The sequence below is a fragment of the Oncorhynchus kisutch genome, unplaced genomic scaffold, assembly GCF_002021735.2.
Source record: "Oncorhynchus kisutch isolate 150728-3 unplaced genomic scaffold, Okis_V2 scaffold2335, whole genome shotgun sequence".
NCBI lineage: Eukaryota > Metazoa > Chordata > Actinopteri > Salmoniformes > Salmonidae > Oncorhynchus > Oncorhynchus kisutch.
In genome coordinates, this window is record NW_022264280.1 from 1 (window position 1) to 17,541 (window position 17,541).

The 17,541-nt window shown below is 50.6% G+C and overlaps 15 non-coding genes and 1 pseudogene across 15 annotated transcripts; all 16 read left to right on the forward strand.

Annotated features, from left to right (window-relative positions):
* Positions 1-672: 672 nt before the first annotated feature.
* On the forward strand, positions 673-787 carry LOC116369937 (U5 spliceosomal RNA). The gene has a single exon (XR_004208678.1). It is a non-coding gene; the product is annotated as a U5 spliceosomal RNA (small nuclear RNA).
* A 5,733-nt stretch (positions 788-6,520) lies between these two features.
* On the forward strand, positions 6,521-6,698 carry LOC116369920 (uncharacterized; annotated as a pseudogene).
* Positions 6,699-7,232: 534 nt separating this feature from the next.
* Positions 7,233-7,349, forward strand: LOC116369921 (U5 spliceosomal RNA). The gene has a single exon (XR_004208662.1). It is a non-coding gene; the product is annotated as a U5 spliceosomal RNA (small nuclear RNA).
* Positions 7,350-10,212: 2,863 nt separating this feature from the next.
* LOC116369917 (U2 spliceosomal RNA) lies at positions 10,213-10,408 on the forward strand. The gene has a single exon (XR_004208660.1). It is a non-coding gene; the product is annotated as a U2 spliceosomal RNA (small nuclear RNA).
* A 554-nt stretch (positions 10,409-10,962) lies between these two features.
* Positions 10,963-11,079, forward strand: LOC116369922 (U5 spliceosomal RNA). Its single transcript, XR_004208663.1, has one exon. It is a non-coding gene; the product is annotated as a U5 spliceosomal RNA (small nuclear RNA).
* Positions 11,080-11,338: 259 nt separating this feature from the next.
* On the forward strand, positions 11,339-11,530 carry LOC116369914 (U2 spliceosomal RNA). The gene has a single exon (XR_004208657.1). It is a non-coding gene; the product is annotated as a U2 spliceosomal RNA (small nuclear RNA).
* A 538-nt stretch (positions 11,531-12,068) lies between these two features.
* On the forward strand, positions 12,069-12,185 carry LOC116369923 (U5 spliceosomal RNA). The gene has a single exon (XR_004208664.1). It is a non-coding gene; the product is annotated as a U5 spliceosomal RNA (small nuclear RNA).
* Positions 12,186-12,444: 259 nt separating this feature from the next.
* Positions 12,445-12,636, forward strand: LOC116369915 (U2 spliceosomal RNA). Its single transcript, XR_004208658.1, has one exon. It is a non-coding gene; the product is annotated as a U2 spliceosomal RNA (small nuclear RNA).
* A 540-nt stretch (positions 12,637-13,176) lies between these two features.
* LOC116369924 (U5 spliceosomal RNA) lies at positions 13,177-13,293 on the forward strand. Its single transcript, XR_004208665.1, has one exon. It is a non-coding gene; the product is annotated as a U5 spliceosomal RNA (small nuclear RNA).
* Positions 13,294-13,552: 259 nt separating this feature from the next.
* Positions 13,553-13,743, forward strand: LOC116369907 (U2 spliceosomal RNA). Its single transcript, XR_004208651.1, has one exon. It is a non-coding gene; the product is annotated as a U2 spliceosomal RNA (small nuclear RNA).
* A 537-nt stretch (positions 13,744-14,280) lies between these two features.
* Positions 14,281-14,397, forward strand: LOC116369925 (U5 spliceosomal RNA). The gene has a single exon (XR_004208666.1). It is a non-coding gene; the product is annotated as a U5 spliceosomal RNA (small nuclear RNA).
* Positions 14,398-14,656: 259 nt separating this feature from the next.
* On the forward strand, positions 14,657-14,848 carry LOC116369916 (U2 spliceosomal RNA). Its single transcript, XR_004208659.1, has one exon. It is a non-coding gene; the product is annotated as a U2 spliceosomal RNA (small nuclear RNA).
* Positions 14,849-15,387: 539 nt separating this feature from the next.
* On the forward strand, positions 15,388-15,504 carry LOC116369926 (U5 spliceosomal RNA). Its single transcript, XR_004208667.1, has one exon. It is a non-coding gene; the product is annotated as a U5 spliceosomal RNA (small nuclear RNA).
* A 259-nt stretch (positions 15,505-15,763) lies between these two features.
* On the forward strand, positions 15,764-15,954 carry LOC116369919 (U2 spliceosomal RNA). Its single transcript, XR_004208661.1, has one exon. It is a non-coding gene; the product is annotated as a U2 spliceosomal RNA (small nuclear RNA).
* Positions 15,955-16,493: 539 nt separating this feature from the next.
* On the forward strand, positions 16,494-16,610 carry LOC116369927 (U5 spliceosomal RNA). Its single transcript, XR_004208668.1, has one exon. It is a non-coding gene; the product is annotated as a U5 spliceosomal RNA (small nuclear RNA).
* A 263-nt stretch (positions 16,611-16,873) lies between these two features.
* Positions 16,874-17,064, forward strand: LOC116369930 (U2 spliceosomal RNA). Its single transcript, XR_004208671.1, has one exon. It is a non-coding gene; the product is annotated as a U2 spliceosomal RNA (small nuclear RNA).
* The last annotated feature ends 477 nt before the right edge of the window (positions 17,065-17,541 follow it).

A 17,541-nucleotide genomic window follows, 5' to 3' on the forward strand; every position in this document is an offset into this window, starting at 1 on the left:
GAACAGGGAGTCGGAAATGGGGCTTGCTCCGTCCGCTCCACGCATGCGACCCGGTTATTGCAGTACCTCGGGAACGGTGCAACACTTTTCTCTCGTGTCAAGGAAAAATACTCATTCACAAAGCCTATGTAAACAGCTAGCTTAGCTTAGCTAGCTTAGCTAGCTTAGCTTAGCTGCTAGCAGAAGAAAGAGAAGGAAAGAAACATTCAAACTGAAAAAAGGGCGAAGCGCCTTTCAATGGGTCCCCCGTTTCCCGCAATTTTACTTAAAAAAAAAAAAACAATAAAAAAAAAAATTTGGCCAGGATTGTGTGTGTGTGTGTCTCTGTTCTCTGTGTGTGTGTGTGTGTGTCTCTCTGTCTCTCTTCTCTCTCTGTGTGTGTGTGTGTGTGTGTGTGTGTGTCTGTCTCTGTCTCTCTCTGTGTGTGTGTGTGTGTGTGTGTGTGTTGTGTGTGCTCTCTGTCTCTCTCTGTGTGTGTGTCTCTGTCTCCTGTAGTGTCTCTCTTCTCTCTCTCTCTCTCTCTCTCTCTCTGTGGTTCTCTCTTGTTCTGTGTCTGTGACCTTCTTTCATCCACAGCCCTCAAACTTGGAAGAGTGGGTTCCGGGAGCACCCGCGGGACCCGGCCTACAGTGCACAGAGTGTGTCTCGGGCCCCCGGCCTCTGACTTCCATATGACTCTGGTTTCTCTTCATTACGCACAAGCCTTTCGCCTTTACTAAAGACTTCCGTGGAAGGAACACTTATGAGTTCAATGTATTTTTGGAGTGGCTTTGCTTCTTGCAGAGCCCGGTATCTTGTTTCAAGAAAATTGACATAGATGAGCCAGGATAGTGACTTAAAGACGCATTAGCGACTTTTTACAAAAAACACCTGTCTGTCTGTCTGTCTGTCTGTCTGTCTGTCTGTCTGTCTGTCTGTCTGTCTGTCTGTCTGTCTGTCTGTAGCCGGGGAAACGGTGGTGGCTGGGATTGGAGGAGCCGGCTCTTGCCAACCCACCCGCTGAGGTCTGCCGAGACCCCGGGGGCCCGGCGGTTGCAGGGTCCATTTTGTGGGTTATCGCTTCTCGGCCTTGGCTAAAGATCAAGCTTGACACCGAGGTGTCCACAGCTCGCTTAGCCAGAAGGTCGTCCCAGGAGAGCGGTACAAACTTTTGAAGTTTTTGACTCTTAAATTTTTTTTGGGATTTTCTTAATTTGTGGGAAGAAAGAATTTGGTGGAGAAGATTTTTTTCCATCTTATGGCAGAGATGGAGCAACTACGGGAAAAAAACAATTCCTGTCATTGGGCTTGCTAATACAGTAGGTTTACGTGGAAGGATAAGGAGACTGAACCTTTTGGGCGGGAACCTTTGGAGGACCATCCTGATGGGAATACTCAAGTGCAGTAAAAGATGTTTTCTGCCTTCAAGGGAAATTCATTAGAGGTGCTTTTTGATGTGCGCTACATACGAGAGAAAAACATGATGAGGTGCTGCGGAGGGCAAGAGCGTGGGAGCCGAGAGGCCAATGGTGCAACTACGTGGTGACCAGCTTGGCTAGAAGTAACTACAGGATAGTTACTGTTAACATGTACAACCTTATGTCAAGGATGAGGAGTGAGGGCCTTTCTGGGGAGATACATGGATAGTGTCTCCTCAGCAAGGCCCCTCAAAGATTCGCTGGGCTTTTGGAACGGGAGGAGAGGATTCCAGGCCCTCCTTAGAGAAGACCCTAAGGGACTGGGTGGATACCTTCATCCCCCAGCTATGTTCTCCCTGGGGCTGACAGGGGAACATTGTACTATGCGCGTCAGCCCCCATTCTGCAGGCGCTGTATGGCCTATGGACACATCCTGGCCTCGTGCAGCAAAACAGAAAGTGCAGATTCTGTGGATCTGGCGAGCACGAGGCCAAGGACTGTGACGAGCCGAAGGCCTGCCACGGGTGTGGATCCACTCAGCACCTGTGGCGCGATTGCCCGGCTCGTCAGCGGTCATACGCGTCTGCAGTTGGAGGGGGAGCAGGAGCGGGGGATGGGGAAGAAGAGGAGGGGAAGGAGGGCCAGTCCAGGCCGACGGTAAAAAAGAAGAAGAGGAGAAGACAGCAGGGAGAGAAATATAGAAAGAAGAAACGAAGAGGGAGAAAGGAAGAAAACAACAGTGGAGGGAGTTGTGGGGGAGGGGGTGCCTGTGGCAGGACCTGTGGGAGGGGTGCCGGGGGCAGGACCTGTGGGTGGGGTGCCTGCGGCTGGACCTGTGGGGGGGGGGGTGCCTGTGGCAGGGAGGGTGCCTGGGGCAGGACCTGTGGGAGGGGTGCCTGTGGCGGTGTGGGGGGGGGGGTGCCTGTGGAAGGACCTGTGGGGGGGGGGTGCCTGGGGCAGGACCGGTGGAGCGGGAGGGGGAGAAGGGGTACGGGAGTGGGGGGACAGTATGTCCGATTTTCTGGTGGAGGAAATGAGGGAAATGGTGGAGGAGCTAGCGGGGAAGAGGGGTAGTGTCTCCCCGCTACCTCCTACACCAAAAAAAGATAAAAAGAAAGGAAATGAAGGGGGGCTCGGGAGGTAGAGAGGGGGAGGGGGGTGTAGAGGGGAGGCTAAGAGATTAGCGGGGGGGGGGGGGAGGACATTGGTCTCCCTGTTTGCCTCAACCCCTCAAAATTTAGAGGAGGGTGGCTCCGGTGAGGGTCTGTGGGCTGTTTGTCGAAGGGTCTCAACTCCTGTTTGAGGAGATGGGATCCCCGACACTCAGCCCCGAGGCATACAGGGAGGGGGGGTTGGAGGGTGGTGGTGAGGAACCCAGGATGCAGGGCAATAGGCCTAACACACTGCCTGCATCCTGGTTGGAGAGATGGAGGAGGACGGGGGGGCGTCAGGAGGAGAGAGGGCGTCCCTGCCGGTGGAGATGGACCAGGGGAGCATCGGGTGAGTCTCCTGTTTTTCTTTGGGTTTTTTGGGTTAAATTGTAATAATTTAAATAAATATGTCTGTTTCGTTTTTTAGTTTAAATGTTAGAGGGTTGAGGGATTTTGTTAAAAGGAGGGCGGTATTTGTTATTTAGAGGGGGTGGGCTTTGATTTCTGTTTTTTACAGGAGGTTCACCTGAGGGATGGTGGGGATGTGGTTAGATTTAGGAAGGAGTGGGATAAGGGGGAATCTTTTTGGGGCATAGGAGGGGTGCACTCAACAGGAGTAGGAATATTGTGTGGTAATAGAGAGATTAAGGTAGAGAGCACATTTGTTGTAATGCAGGGTAGAGTATTGGGGATAGATGTAGTGTATAGAGAAGCTAGGTATAGGTTAATTGGGGTATATGGGCCACAGGTGGCGGCAGACAGAAGGGAGATGGTGGACTGTCTGGCGCCCTGTGTGTCACAAATAGGCACTTGGTGATAGGAGGGGACTTTAATATAGATTTAGGGGTAGGTGGTGATAGTAGTGCAGGCGCAATCACCGGGCTAATGGCTTGCCATGGTCTGGTTGATGGCGGCCTGCATACTACTCCGGTAATGGTCGGTCCTACATGGCGCAACTCCAGGGGGGTTGCGCGGAGGCTCGACTACATTTTTATATCCAGGTCTTTGGGTCAGTTGTCTGGGCGCCTGTTGCCTGTGTTCTTCACGGATCACGACGGGGTGTTCCTGCAGGTGGGTCGCCAGTCTGCCTCTTCGGTAGGGGGTACTGGAAGTTAGATCGGGGTATACTGGAGGAGCAGGCTTTCGTTGACGCATTTTTTTGTTTCTTTCGAAGGCTTGACGGCCTCCGGTCTATGTGCGAGGGGGTGTTAGAGTGGTGGGATTTAGTGAAGGTGAGAATTAGGGCTTTTATAATAGGATATTGTAAAAGGAAAAAAAGGGAGGAAAGGAGGGAGGTGGATCGTATCCAAAGGTTAGTTGAACTTGAGTACGAGGCAGGCAACCTCGGCGGGTCAATTGACTGGGAGAGATTCGCAGCCCTAAAGGCGCAGCTCAGGGAGCTGCAGGAGCAGAAGGCTCGAGCTTTCCTGGAGCGTGCGCATAGTGGCTTTCTAGAACATAATGAGACTTGTTCCGCTATGTTCTTTAAGTCGGTTAGGGCCAGGCAGAGTAGGAAGGTAATGCATGGCGTTAGGGAAGAAAACGGTAGTGTAGTAAGTAAACCAGAGGAAATGGTCAGGGTGGCAACTGATCATTTCCGAAGTTTATTTAAGGAAAGGGAAATAGATGTAGAGCAGGGAAACGTGTTTTTAGAACACTTGTCCCGGCGGTTGCCGGAGGACATTAGAGACGTGATGGAGGCCCAGATCTCACTAGAAGAGGTTGAGAGCGCTCTTAGGAGGATGGGAAAAGGGAAGGTGCCTGGGATGGATGGACTGCCGGCTGAGTTTTACCTCAAGTTTTGGGGTATACTTGGGCCAGTGGTCCTCGAAGTCTTGAAGGCCATCCTTGAGACGGGGGTCCCGGGGGGTTCAATGGCTGTTGGTGTGCTGTCACTTCTTTATAAGAAGGGGGAAGCAACTGACCTTGGCAACTGGCGGCCGTTGACCATGCTGTGCGTAGATTACAAGCTACTTGCAAAGGTCTTAGCGGATCGGTTGCGCACAGCCCTTCCCTACGTCGTTCACGAGGATCAGACGTGTGGGGTTGAGGGCCGCTCTATTCGATGGAACCTACAGTTGATAGGGACTCCATCGCCTGGGTTGAAGATAGAGGGCTGCCTTTAATGGTAGCAGCGCTAGATCAGGCGAAAGCCTTTGATCGCGTGAATAGATCTTTTCTATTCAGGGTGTTAGGTAGATTAGGATTTGGGGAGAAGTACATAGGATGGATCCGTGCATTATATGTCGGAGCGGGGTGCCGAGTAAGTGTAAATAGTCACTTAGGTGACGTTTTTGACCTCTCGTCTGGGGTCAGGCAGGGATGCCCACTCTCGGCTCTCCTCTTCGTTCTGTACATGGAGCCTCTGGGGGCTGCCATTAGGGCAGACACAGGGGTGGAGGGTTTGTTGATCCCTGGAAGCGGTGGGCTGCGTGTTAAGATGACGCAGTACGCCGACGACACTTCCTTGCTGCTATGCAAGGACTCGTGCTTGACAAGGTCCCTTGCCATCATTGGGGATTTCACCCGAGCGTCGGGGGCGGTTCTGAATCATGCAAAGTTCTTCCGTTAAGTTTTTCGGAAGATGGCGCGGTAGGACGGATGTGCCCGGGGGGTTATCTCTCTGTGAGGGGGCCCTGAGGATCCTCGGGGTCCATTTTGAGACCTCCGGCTCAGCGACGCTGAACTGGAACATGAGTATCGCAGTTGTTCAGAGGAAGCTAGCAATGTGGAAGGCCTAGGTCTTTGTCTTTATAGGTAAGGTCCTGGTCCTAAAGGTGGATGTATTGCCATCTCTTGTACTTGGCGTACATCTACCCATTGCCGGCTTGTCTGAGAAGGTATCTAGTGAGGCACGTGTTTTCAGTTCATGTGGGGTGGCAGGTACGAGTGGGTCGCCAGGGGTGCGCATGCTCTGTCCCATCGGGGGAGGGAGGGTAGGGGGGTACCACATCTCCCCCTCAAGCTGGACGCAATTTTTGTTTCTTTTTTGTTGACGGAGCTTGCTCAGCCAGTCATACACCCGTCTGGTACCTCCTGCGGGTGTTCTTCTCGTATCAGGCGAGAAGCGTAATGGTGTGGTCTAACGCGGGGTCCTCGGGCCGGAACAGCTGCCGTGGCACTTTGGCCATGCGGCCAAGTGGCTGCGTGCGCACCCCGAGGTTGAAGTTGCCCGAGTAGGTTTAGATCACAGGCACCTGTACGAGGAGGTCAGGCAGGCAGGGAGTCCTGCGCCTGTAGCGGGCATCTCGTCAGTGGTCTGGGAGGGAGTGCAGGCGCGGGGCCTGGACAACAGGCTCAAGGACCTGAATTGGTTGAGCCTCCATAAGTGCTTGCCGGTACGTGCCATTATGTACCGGCATAGTTTGTCGCGATCCTCCACCTGTCCAAGATCTGCTTGTGGCAGGGAGGAGACTGTGCGCCATGCCTTCTGGGACTGTGCCTTTGCCGGACTAGTCTGGGCTAGGGCACGGGTGTTGCTAGGTATGGTTAGGAGCGATTTTTTGCTGACTTGGGCTAGGTTAGAGCGAGGCGTAGGGAGAGCGAGGGGAACGGAAAGGGACAGGTTTCTGCTCTGGCTTCTCATGAGTCTCTTAAAAGGGGGCTGTGGGAAGCCAGGCAGAATTTAGTTAAGACAGGGAGAGATTGGGGGGTGGAAGGGATAGTGAGGAGGGTGGAAGGTGATGTGAGGGGGAGGATGAGAGGGAGGAGATAAAGTGGGGGCAGCATGCGGCACGGGAGAGGTGGAAGGGGGGATTAGGGCTGGGAGTGTTAGAGTGAGGTTTGTAAGGGGATAGATTAGGGAAGGGAAGATAGGGAAGGGTTAGGTATTGGTTAGGTATGACGGGGAGGGACGATGCTTCCCCTGAGGTTGGTTTTTGTTTTGGTGTATTTGTAAATATTTTGAATTAAGAATGAATGAGAATTAGAATTATATTTTGTAAAAGAATGAATGGTATTGATGGTAAATAAATTATTTTTTGTAAAAAAAAAAAAAATGCTGTTCTTATCAGTTTAATATCTGATACGTCCCCCATAGGGGACTACATATTAAATGGATTTTTCGAACAGGGAGTCGGAAATGGGGCTTGCTCCGTCGCTCCACGCATCGACCCGGTATTGCAGTACCTCCGGGAACGGTGCAAACACTTTTCTCCCGTTGTCAAGGAAAAATACTCATTCCAAAGCTATGTAACAGCTAGCTTAGCTTAGCTTAGCTTAGCTTAGCTTAGCTTAGCTTAGCTTAGCTAGCAGAAGAAGAGAAGGAAGAAACATTCCAAACTGAAAACAGGGGCGAAGCGCCTTTCAATGGGGTCCCCGTTTCCCGCCATTTTACTTAAAAAAAAAAAAAAAAAAAAAAAAAAAATTGGGCCAGGTTGTGTGTGTGTGTGTGGTGTGTGTGGTGTGTGTGTCTCTCTCTGTGTGTGTGTGTGTGTCTCTCTCTCTGTGTGTGTGGTGTGTGTGTGTCTCTCTGTCTGTGTTCTCTCTCTCCTCTCTCCTCCTCTCTCTCTCTCATCTCTCCTCCTCTCTCTCTCTCTCTCTGTGTCTCTTGTGTCTCTGTGTCTGTGACCTTCTTTCATCCACAGCCCTCAAACTTGGAAGAGTGGGTTTCCGGGAGCACCCGCGGGGACCCGGCCTACAGTGCACAGAGTGTGTCTCGGGCCCCCGACCTCTGACTTCCATATGACTCTGGTTTCTCTTCATTACGCACAAGCCTTTCGCCTTTTACTAAAGACTTCCGTGGAGAGGAACACTTATGAGTTCAATGTATTTTTGGAGTGGCTTTGCTTCTTGCAGAGCCCGGTATCTTGTTTCAAGAGAAATTGACATAGATGAGCCAGGATAGTGGACTTAAAGACGCAATTAGCGACTTTTTACAAAAACAACCTGTCTGTCTGTCTGTCTGTCTGTCTGTCTGTCTGTCTGTCTGTCTGTCTGTCTGTCTGTCTGTAGCCGGGGAAACGGTGGGTGGCTGGGATTGGAGGAGCCGGCTCTTGCCAACCCACCGCTGAGGTCTGCCGAGACCCCGGGGGCCCGGCGGTTGCAGGGTTCCATTTGTGGGTTATCGCTTCTCGGCCTTTTGGCTCAGATCAAGCTCGGTACTGAGGTGCCCCAGAGCCCGCTGAGTCAAAGGTCGAAGGCCGGTGAGCGTTAAAAGTTTTTCTGGGAATTTTGCTAAAAATTTCTGGGAAAAAATATTAAACTACAGCTATACAGATATGGCTGGTAGTGGGAGCACAGGGTCGGTTCCGAGGGCGGACTGAAGAACACCATTCGGTTTGCATGGAAGAAGGACGAGGAAGTACGAATGCCAAGAGATACATTTGGGAGAACTGTGCTGATGGGGGCCCTGAAACTGAAGATCCCAGAGGTGATGTGTCTCCAGGCAACACTATGGAGAGGCTTACGACGTGACTCTTCACACAGAAGGAATGTGCGATGTGGTGATGGACAGAGCAAAAGCGGCGCTGGGGAGAGGCCTTTGTCATTTTTTGACATAACGTGCCTGGCAAAGACCACTTTAGGACGATAAATGTACATATGTACAATCCGCATGTGGCGGACAGTGCGATAGGAGCGTTCCTGGGCCGGTATTGCGATGTGACGTCGGGGGCAAGGTACGTGAAGGACTCGTTGGGGTTCTGGAATGGACGCCGCCAGTTCCAGGTACTGCTGAGGCCGGATAAAGAAGGTTTCGAAGGCTTCCTCCATCCCCCGGCAGTCTTTTCACTGGGCTCAGACAGGGGGATGCTGTTCTACACCCGTCAACCCCCCTTTTGCAAGAAGTGTAGGGAGTATGGGCACGTAACGGCTGCCTGCAGTAAGGGGAAATGTCGTTTCTGCAGATCGGGGGAGCATGAGGCAAAGGACTGCAGGGAGCCGAAGGAGTGCCATGGGTGTGGTAGTAGACTGCACCTGTTCCGCGACTGCCCGTCCGTCGGCAGTCATATGCCGAGGCAGCGGCAGGAAGGAAACAAGGAGGAGATTCTGTGGGGGAGCAACTGGAGAGAAGGACCCAGAGAGGACGGAGCAGGAGAGACCAACCTCACCAACGCCCAGTCCAGTAGCAAGGCCGGGAAGGAGGTGTCATTAGAGACGCCAGCTATGCAAAGCCGGCGGTGGAGAAGGCGGGGGGTGGTGGAGGAGATGGGATCATCACTGGATGGAGTGGAGGGGCTAGGGGCCCTTGTTGAAATGGTGGGAACCTTCCAGTGTTGGGGTCAAGGGCAGGGGATGGGCCTCACACTCCGGTGTGAAGGAACCGTCAGTCGGGGGGGCGACACAGGAGCCTGAACAGGGCCCCTATGTCGGAAAAAAAGAAGCGGAAGAATGAGGTGGGGGACTTAGGGGAGGGGTCGGGCAAGCGTGTGATGGGGGATAAAGAAAACGCTGCTGCCTGAACCCCCAGTCCTCATCTGTCCCCTTACCCTTAGTGGAGATGGACATGACAACCTCCGCTCTTATCTCTGCCTGCGGAGGATGGAGGGTCGCAGGGTTTTCAGGGGGACCGGAAACCTCCGCCCCCAACCCTAACCCTTTCCCACTTCATGGGTAGATGAAATGGGGTCATAGAGGAGGGGGAAAACAGGATGTCTCTAGTGGGGTGCGAGCAGGGGGCCACATCTCTGAGGACCTGTATTCTTCAGACGAGGAGCATTTTTGCATCCCGTCGGACGAGATGGAGCAGGGGAGCATCGGGTGAGCCTCCTGTATTGTTTTTGTTATTAGTGTTTGTATTTTGATGTTTTCATTATGGATAATTTACCTTTGTAGTATAAATGTAAGGGAGTTGAGGGATAGGGTTAAAAGAAGGGAGTTTTAAGTTATTTAGAGGGGGATATATTTATTAATAATGAATATTTCTGTTAATTGTTTAGTTTAAATGTAAGGGGATTAAGGGATTTTGTTAAAAGGAGGGCGGGTTTTTAGTTTTTTTGGAAGGAGTGGGTTTTGATGTTTGTTTTTTACAGGAGGTTCACCTGAGGGATGGAGGGGATGTTGTGAGGTTTAAGAGGGAGTGGGATAAGGGGAATCAGTTTGGGAATAGGTGGGTTCATTCAACGGGAGTGGGGATTTTGTTTGGTATAGGGAGATGAAGTAGAGGGCACTTTTTTGAGTAATGCAGGGGAGGGTTTTGGGGGTAGATGTCACTTTTAGGGATAGTAGGTATAGGTTAGTGGTGGTGTATGACCACAGGTGGCGGCAGACAGGAGGAGATGGTGGACTGTCTGACCCCCTGTGTGTTACAAATAGGCACTTGGTGATAGGAGGGGATTTCAATATAGATTTAGGGATAGGGGGGGATAGCAGTGCAGGCGCTATCACCGGGCTAATGGCTTGCCATGGTCTGGTTGATGGCGGCCTGCACACTACTCCGACAATGGCCGGTCCTACATGGCGCAACTCCAGGGGGGTTGCGCGGAGGCTCGACTACATTTTGTATCCAGGTCTTTGGGTCAGTTGTCTGGGCGCCTGTTGCCTGTGTTCTTTTCGGACCACCGGGGTGTTCCTTCAGGTGGGGTCCCAGTCTGCCTCTTCGGTAGGGGTACTGGAATTTAGGAACGGTGGGTGGCTGGGATTGGGGAGCCGGCTCTTGCCAACCCACCCGCTGAGGTCTGCCGAGACCCCGGGGCCCGGCGGTTGCAGGGTTCCATTGGTGGGTTATCGCTTCTCGGCCTTTTGGCTCAGATCAAGTAGTAGTATCTGTTCTTATCAGTTAATATCTGATACGTCCCCCATAGGGGGACTACATATTAAATGGATTTTTCGAACAGGGAGTCGGAAATGGGGCTTGCTCCGTCCGCTCCACGCATCGACCCGGTATTGCAGTACCTCCGGAACGCTTGTTTTGCAACACTTTCTCCCGTTGTCAAGGAAAAATACTCATTCACAAAGCTATGTAAACAGCTAGCTTAGCTTAGCTTAGCTTAGCTTAGCTTAGCTTAGCTTAGCTTAGTAGCAGAAGAAGAGAAGGAAAGAAACATTCAAACTGAAAAAAGGGCGAAGCGCCTTTCAATGGGGTCCCCCCGTTTCCCGCCATTTTACTTAAAAAAAAAAAAAAAAAAAAAAAAAAAAAAAAAAAAAAAAAAAATTGGGCCAGGATTGTGTGTGTGTGTGTGTGTGTGTGTGTGTGTGGTGTGTGTCTCTCTCTGTGTGTGTGTGTGTGTCTCTCTCTCTGTGTGTGTGTGTGTGTGTGTGTCTCTCTGTCTGTGTCTCTCTCTCTCTCTCTCTCTCTCTCTCTCTCTCTCTCTCTCTCTCTCTCTCTCTCTCTGTGTCTCTTGTGTCTCTGTGTCTGTGACCTTCTTTTCATCCACAGCCCTCAAACTTGGAAGAGTGGGTTCCGGGAGCACCCGCGGGGACCCGGCCTACAGTGCACAGAGTGTGTCTCGGGCCCCCGACCTCTGACTTCCATATGACTCTGGTTTCTCTTCATTACGCACAAGCCTTTCGCCTTTTACTAAAGACTTCCGTGGAGAGGAACACTTATGAGTTCAATGTATTTTTGGAGTGGCTTTGCTTCTTGCAGAGCCCGGTATCTTGTTTCAAGAGAAATTGACATAGATGAGCCAGGATAGTGACTTAAAGACGCATTAGCGACTTTTTACAAAAAACACCTGTCTGTCTGTCTGTCTGTCTGTCTGTCTGTCTGTCTGTCTGTCTGTCTGTCTGTCTGTAGCCGGGGAAACGGTGGGTGGCTGGGATTGGAGGAGCCGGCTCTTGCCAACCCACCCGCTGAGGTCTGCCGAGACCCCCGGGGGCCCGGCGGTTGCAGGGTTCCATTTGTGGGTTATCGCTTCTCGGCCTTTTGGCTCAGATCAAGTGTAGTATCTGTTCTTATCAGTTTAATATCTGATACGTCCCCCATAGGGGGACTACATATTAAATGGATTTTTCGAACAGGGAGTCGGAAATGGGGCTTGCTCCGTCCGCTCCACGCATCGACCCGGTATTGCAGTACCTCCGGGAACGGTTGCAACACTTTTCTCCCGTTGTCAAGGAAAAATACTCATTCACAAAGCTATGTAAACAGCTAGCTTAGCTTAGCTTAGCTTAGCTTAGCTTAGCTTAGCTTAGCTTAGCTAGCAGAAGAAGAGAAGGAAAGAAACATTCAAACTGAAAAAAGGGCGAAGCGCCTTTCAATGGGGTCCCCCGTTTCCCGCCATTTTACTTAAAAAAAAAAAAAAAAAAAAAAAAAAAAAATTGGGCCAGGATTGTGTGTGTGTGTGTGTGTGTGTGTGTGTGTGTGTGTCTCTCTCTGTGTGTGTGTGTGTGTCTCTCTCTCTGTGTGTGTGTGTGTGTGTGTGTCTCTCTGTCTGTGTCTCTCTCTCTCTCTCTCTCTCTCTCTCTCTCTCTCTCTCTCTCTCTCTCTCTCTCTCTGTGTCTCTTGTGTCTCTGTGTCTGTGACCTTCTTTTCATCCACAGCCCTCAAACTTGGAAGAGTGGGTTCCGGGAGCACCCGCGGGGACCCGGCCTACAGTGCACAGAGTGTGTCTCGGGCCCCCGACCTCTGACTTCCATATGACTCTGGTTTCTCTTCATTACGCACAAGCCTTTCGCCTTTTACTAAAGACTTCCGTGGAGAGGAACACTTATGAGTTCAATGTATTTTTGGAGTGGCTTTGCTTCTTGCAGAGCCCGGTATCTTGTTTCAAGAGAAATTGACATAGATGAGCCAGGATAGTGACTTAAAGACGCATTAGCGACTTTTTACAAAAAACACCTGTCTGTCTGTCTGTCTGTCTGTCTGTCTGTCTGTCTGTCTGTCTGTCTGTCTGTCTGTAGCCGGGGAAACGGTGGGTGGCTGGGATTGGAGGAGCCGGCTCTTGCCAACCCACCCGCTGAGGTCTGCCGAGACCCCCGGGGGCCCGGCGGTTGCAGGGTTCCATTTGTGGGTTATCGCTTCTCGGCCTTTTGGCTCAGATCAAGTGTAGTATCTGTTCTTATCAGTTTAATATCTGATACGTCCCCCATAGGGGGACTACATATTAAATGGATTTTTCGAACAGGGAGTCGGAAATGGGGCTTGCTCCGTCCGCTCCACGCATCGACCCGGTATTGCAGTACCTCCGGGAACGGTTGCAACACTTTTCTCCCGTTGTCAAGGAAAAATACTCATTCACAAAGCTATGTAAACAGCTAGCTTAGCTTAGCTTAGCTTAGCTTAGCTTAGCTTAGCTTAGCTTAGCTAGCAGAAGAAGAGAAGGAAAGAAACATTCAAACTGAAAAAAGGGCGAAGCGCCTTTCAATGGGGTCCCCCGTTTCCCGCCATTTTACTTAAAAAAAAAAAAAAAAAAAAAAAAAAAAAATTGGGCCAGGATTGTGTGTGTGTGTGTGTGTGTGTGTGTGTGTGTGTGTGTCTCTCTCTGTGTGTGTGTGTGTGTCTCTCTCTCTGTGTGTGTGTGTGTGTGTGTGTCTCTCTGTCTGTGTCTCTCTCTCTCTCTCTCTCTCTCTCTCTCTCTCTCTCTCTCTCTCTCTCTCTCTCTCTGTGTCTCTTGTGTCTCTGTGTCTGTGACCTTCTTTTCATCCACAGCCCTCAAACTTGGAAGAGTGGGTTCCGGGAGCACCCGCGGGGACCCGGCCTACAGTGCACAGAGTGTGTCTCGGGCCCCCGACCTCTGACTTCCATATGACTCTGGTTTCTCTTCATTACGCACAAGCCTTTCGCCTTTTACTAAAGACTTCCGTGGAGAGGAACACTTATGAGTTCAATGTATTTTTGGAGTGGCTTTGCTTCTTGCAGAGCCCGGTATCTTGTTTCAAGAGAAATTGACATAGATGAGCCAGGATAGTGACTTAAAGACGCATTAGCGACTTTTTACAAAAAACACCTGTCTGTCTGTCTGTCTGTCTGTCTGTCTGTCTGTCTGTCTGTCTGTCTGTCTGTCTGTAGCCGGGGAAACGGTGGGTGGCTGGGATTGGAGGAGCCGGCTCTTGCCAACCCACCCGCTGAGGTCTGCCGAGACCCCCGGGGGCCCGGCGGTTGCAGGGTTCCATTTGTGGGTTATCGCTTCTCGGCCTTTTGGCTCAGATCAAGTGTAGTATCTGTTCTTATCAGTTTAATATCTGATACGTCCCCCATAGGGGGACTACATATTAAATGGATTTTTCGAACAGGGAGTCGGAAATGGGGCTTGCTCCGTCCGCTCCACGCATCGACCCGGTATTGCAGTACCTCCGGGAACGGTGCAACACTTTTCTCCCGTTGTCAAGGAAAAATACTCATTCACAAAGCTATGTAAACAGCTAGCTTAGCTTAGCTTAGCTTAGCTTAGCTTAGCTTAGCTTAGCTTAGCTAGCAGAAGAAGAGAAGGAAAGAAACATTCAAACTGAAAAAAGGGCGAAGCGCCTTTCAATGGGGTCCCCCGTTTCCCGCCATTTTACTTAAAAAAAAAAAAAAAAAAAAAAAAAAAAAAATTGGGCCAGGATTGTGTGTGTGTGTGTGTGTGTGTGTGTGTGTGTGTGTCTCTCTCTGTGTGTGTGTGTGTGTCTCTCTCTCTGTGTGTGTGTGTGTGTGTGTGTCTCTCTGTCTGTGTCTCTCTCTCTCTCTCTCTCTCTCTCTCTCTCTCTCTCTCTCTCTCTCTCTCTCTCTGTGTCTCTTGTGTCTCTGTGTCTGTGACCTTCTTTTCATCCACAGCCCTCAAACTTGGAAGAGTGGGTTCCGGGAGCACCCGCGGGGACCCGGCCTACAGTGCACAGAGTGTGTCTCGGGCCCCCGACCTCTGACTTCCATATGACTCTGGTTTCTCTTCATTACGCACAAGCCTTTCGCCTTTTACTAAAGACTTCCGTGGAGAGGAACACTTATGAGTTCAATGTATTTTTGGAGTGGCTTTGCTTCTTGCAGAGCCCGGTATCTTGTTTCAAGAGAAATTGACATAGATGAGCCAGGATAGTGACTTAAAGACGCATTAGCGACTTTTTACAAAAAACACCTGTCTGTCTGTCTGTCTGTCTGTCTGTCTGTCTGTCTGTCTGTCTGTCTGTCTGTCTGTAGCCGGGGAAACGGTGGGTGGCTGGGATTGGAGGAGCCGGCTCTTGCCAACCCACCCGCTGAGGTCTGCCGAGACCCCCGGGGGCCCGGCGGTTGCAGGGTTCCATTTGTGGGTTATCGCTTCTCGGCCTTTTGGCTCAGATCAAGTGTAGTATCTGTTCTTATCAGTTTAATATCTGATACGTCCCCCATAGGGGGACTACATATTAAATGGATTTTTCGAACAGGGAGTCGGAAATGGGGCTTGCTCCGTCCGCTCCACGCATCGACCCGGTATTGCAGTACCTCCGGGAACGGTTGCAACACTTTTCTCCCGTTGTCAAGGAAAAATACTCATTCACAAAGCTATGTAAACAGCTAGCTTAGCTTAGCTTAGCTTAGCTTAGCTTAGCTTAGCTTAGCTTAGCTAGCAGAAGAAGAGAAGGAAAGAAACATTCAAACTGAAAAAAGGGCGAAGCGCCTTTCAATGGGGTCCCCCGTTTCCCGCCATTTTACTTAAAAAAAAAAAAAAAAAAAAAAAAAAAAAAATTGGGCCAGGATTGTGTGTGTGTGTGTGTGTGTGTGTGTGTGTGTGTGTGTCTCTCTCTGTGTGTGTGTGTGTGTCTCTCTCTCTGTGTGTGTGTGTGTGTGTGTGTCTCTCTGTCTGTGTCTCTCTCTCTCTCTCTCTCTCTCTCTCTCTCTCTCTCTCTCTCTCTCTCTCTCTCTGTGTCTCTTGTGTCTCTGTGTCTGTGACCTTCTTTTCATCCACAGCCCTCAAACTTGGAAGAGTGGGTTCCGGGAGCACCCGCGGGGACCCGGCCTACAGTGCACAGAGTGTGTCTCGGGCCCCCGACCTCTGACTTCCATATGACTCTGGTTTCTCTTCATTACGCACAAGCCTTTCGCCTTTTACTAAAGACTTCCGTGGAGAGGAACACTTATGAGTTCAATGTATTTTTGGAGTGGCTTTGCTTCTTGCAGAGCCCGGTATCTTGTTTCAAGAGAAATTGACATAGATGAGCCAGGATAGTGACTTAAAGACGCATTAGCGACTTTTTACAAAAAACACCTGTCTGTCTGTCTGTCTGTCTGTCTGTCTGTCTGTCTGTCTGTCTGTCTGTCTGTCTGTAGCCGGGGAAACGGTGGGTGGCTGGGATTGGAGGAGCCGGCTCTTGCCAACCCACCCGCTGAGGTCTGCCGAGACCCCCGGGGGCCCGGCGGTTGCAGGGTTCCATTTGTGGGTTATCGCTTCTCGGCCTTTTGGCTCAGATCAAGTGTAGTATCTGTTCTTATCAGTTTAATATCTGATACGTCCCCCATAGGGGGACTACATATTAAATGGATTTTTCGAACAGGGAGTCGGAAATGGGGCTTGCTCCGTCCGCTCCACGCATCGACCCGGTATTGCAGTACCTCCGGGAACGGTGCAACACTTTTCTCCCGTTGTCAAGGAAAAATACTCATTCACAAAGCTATGTAAACAGCTAGCTTAGCTTAGCTTAGCTTAGCTTAGCTTAGCTTAGCTTAGCTTAGCTAGCAGAAGAAGAGAAGGAAAGAAACATTCAAACTGAAAAAAGGGCGAAGCGCCTTTCAATGGGGTCCCCCGTTTCCCGCCATTTTACTTAAAAAAAAAAAAAAAAAAAAAAAAAAAAAAATTGGGCCAGGATTGTGTGTGTGTGTGTGTGTGTGTGTGTGTGTGTGTGTGTCTCTCTCTGTGTGTGTGTGTGTGTCTCTCTCTCTGTGTGTGTGTGTGTGTGTGTCTCTCTGTCTGTGTCTCTCTCTCTCTCTCTCTCTCTCTCTCTCTCTCTCTCTCTCTCTCTCTCTCTCTCTCTGTGTCTCTTGTGTCTCTGTGTCTGTGACCTTCTTTTCATCCACAGCCCTCAAACTTGGAAGAGTGGGTTCCGGGAGCACCCGCGGGGACCCGGCCTACAGTGCACAGAGTGTGTCTCGGGCCCCCGACCTCTGACTTCCATATGACTCTGGTTTCTCTTCATTACGCACAAGCCTTTCGCCTTTTACTAAAGACTTCCGTGGAGAGGAACACTTATGAGTTCAATGTATTTTTGGAGTGGCTTTGCTTCTTGCAGAGCCCGGTATCTTGTTTCAAGAGAAATTGACATAGATGAGCCAGGATAGTGACTTAAAGACGCATTAGCGACTTTTTACAAAAAACACCTGTCTGTCTGTCTGTCTGTCTGTCTGTCTGTCTGTCTGTCTGTCTGTCTGTCTGTCTGTCTGTAGCCGGGGAAACGGTGGGTGGCTGGGATTGGAGGAGCCGGCTCTTGCCAACCCACCCGCTGAGGTCTGCCGAGACCCCCGGGGGCCCGGCGGTTGCAGGGTTCCATTTGTGGGTTATCGCTTCTCGGCCTTTTGGCTCAGATCAAGTGTAGTATCTGTTCTTATCAGTTTAATATCTGATACGTCCCCCATAGGGGGACTACATATTAAATGGATTTTTCGAACAGGGAGTCGGAAATGGGGCTTGCTCCGTCCGCTCCACGCATCGACCCGGTATTGCAGTACCTCCGGGAACGGTGCAACACTTTTCTCCCGTTGTCAAGGAAAAATACTCATTCACAAAGCTATGTAAACAGCTAGCTTAGCTTAGCTTAGCTTAGCTTAGCTTAGCTTAGCTTAGCTTAGCTAGCAGAAGAAGAGAAGGAAAGAAACATTCAAACTGAAAAAAGGGCGAAGCGCCTTTCAATGGGGTCCCCCGTTTCCCGCCATTTTACTTAAAAAAAAAAAAAAAAAAAAAAAAAAAAAAATTGGGCCAGGATTGTGTGTGTGTGTGTGTGTGTGTGTGTGTGTGTGTCTCTCTCTGTGTGTGTGTGTGTGTCTCTCTCTCTGTGTGTGTGTGTGTGTGTGTGTCTCTCTGTCTGTGTCTCTCTCTCTCTCTCTCTCTCTCTCTCTCTCTCTCTCTCTCTCTCTCTCTCTCTCTGTGTCTCTTGTGTCTCTGTGTCTGTGACCTTCTTTTCATCCACAGCCCTCAAACTTGGAAGAGTGGGTTCCGGGAGCACCCGCG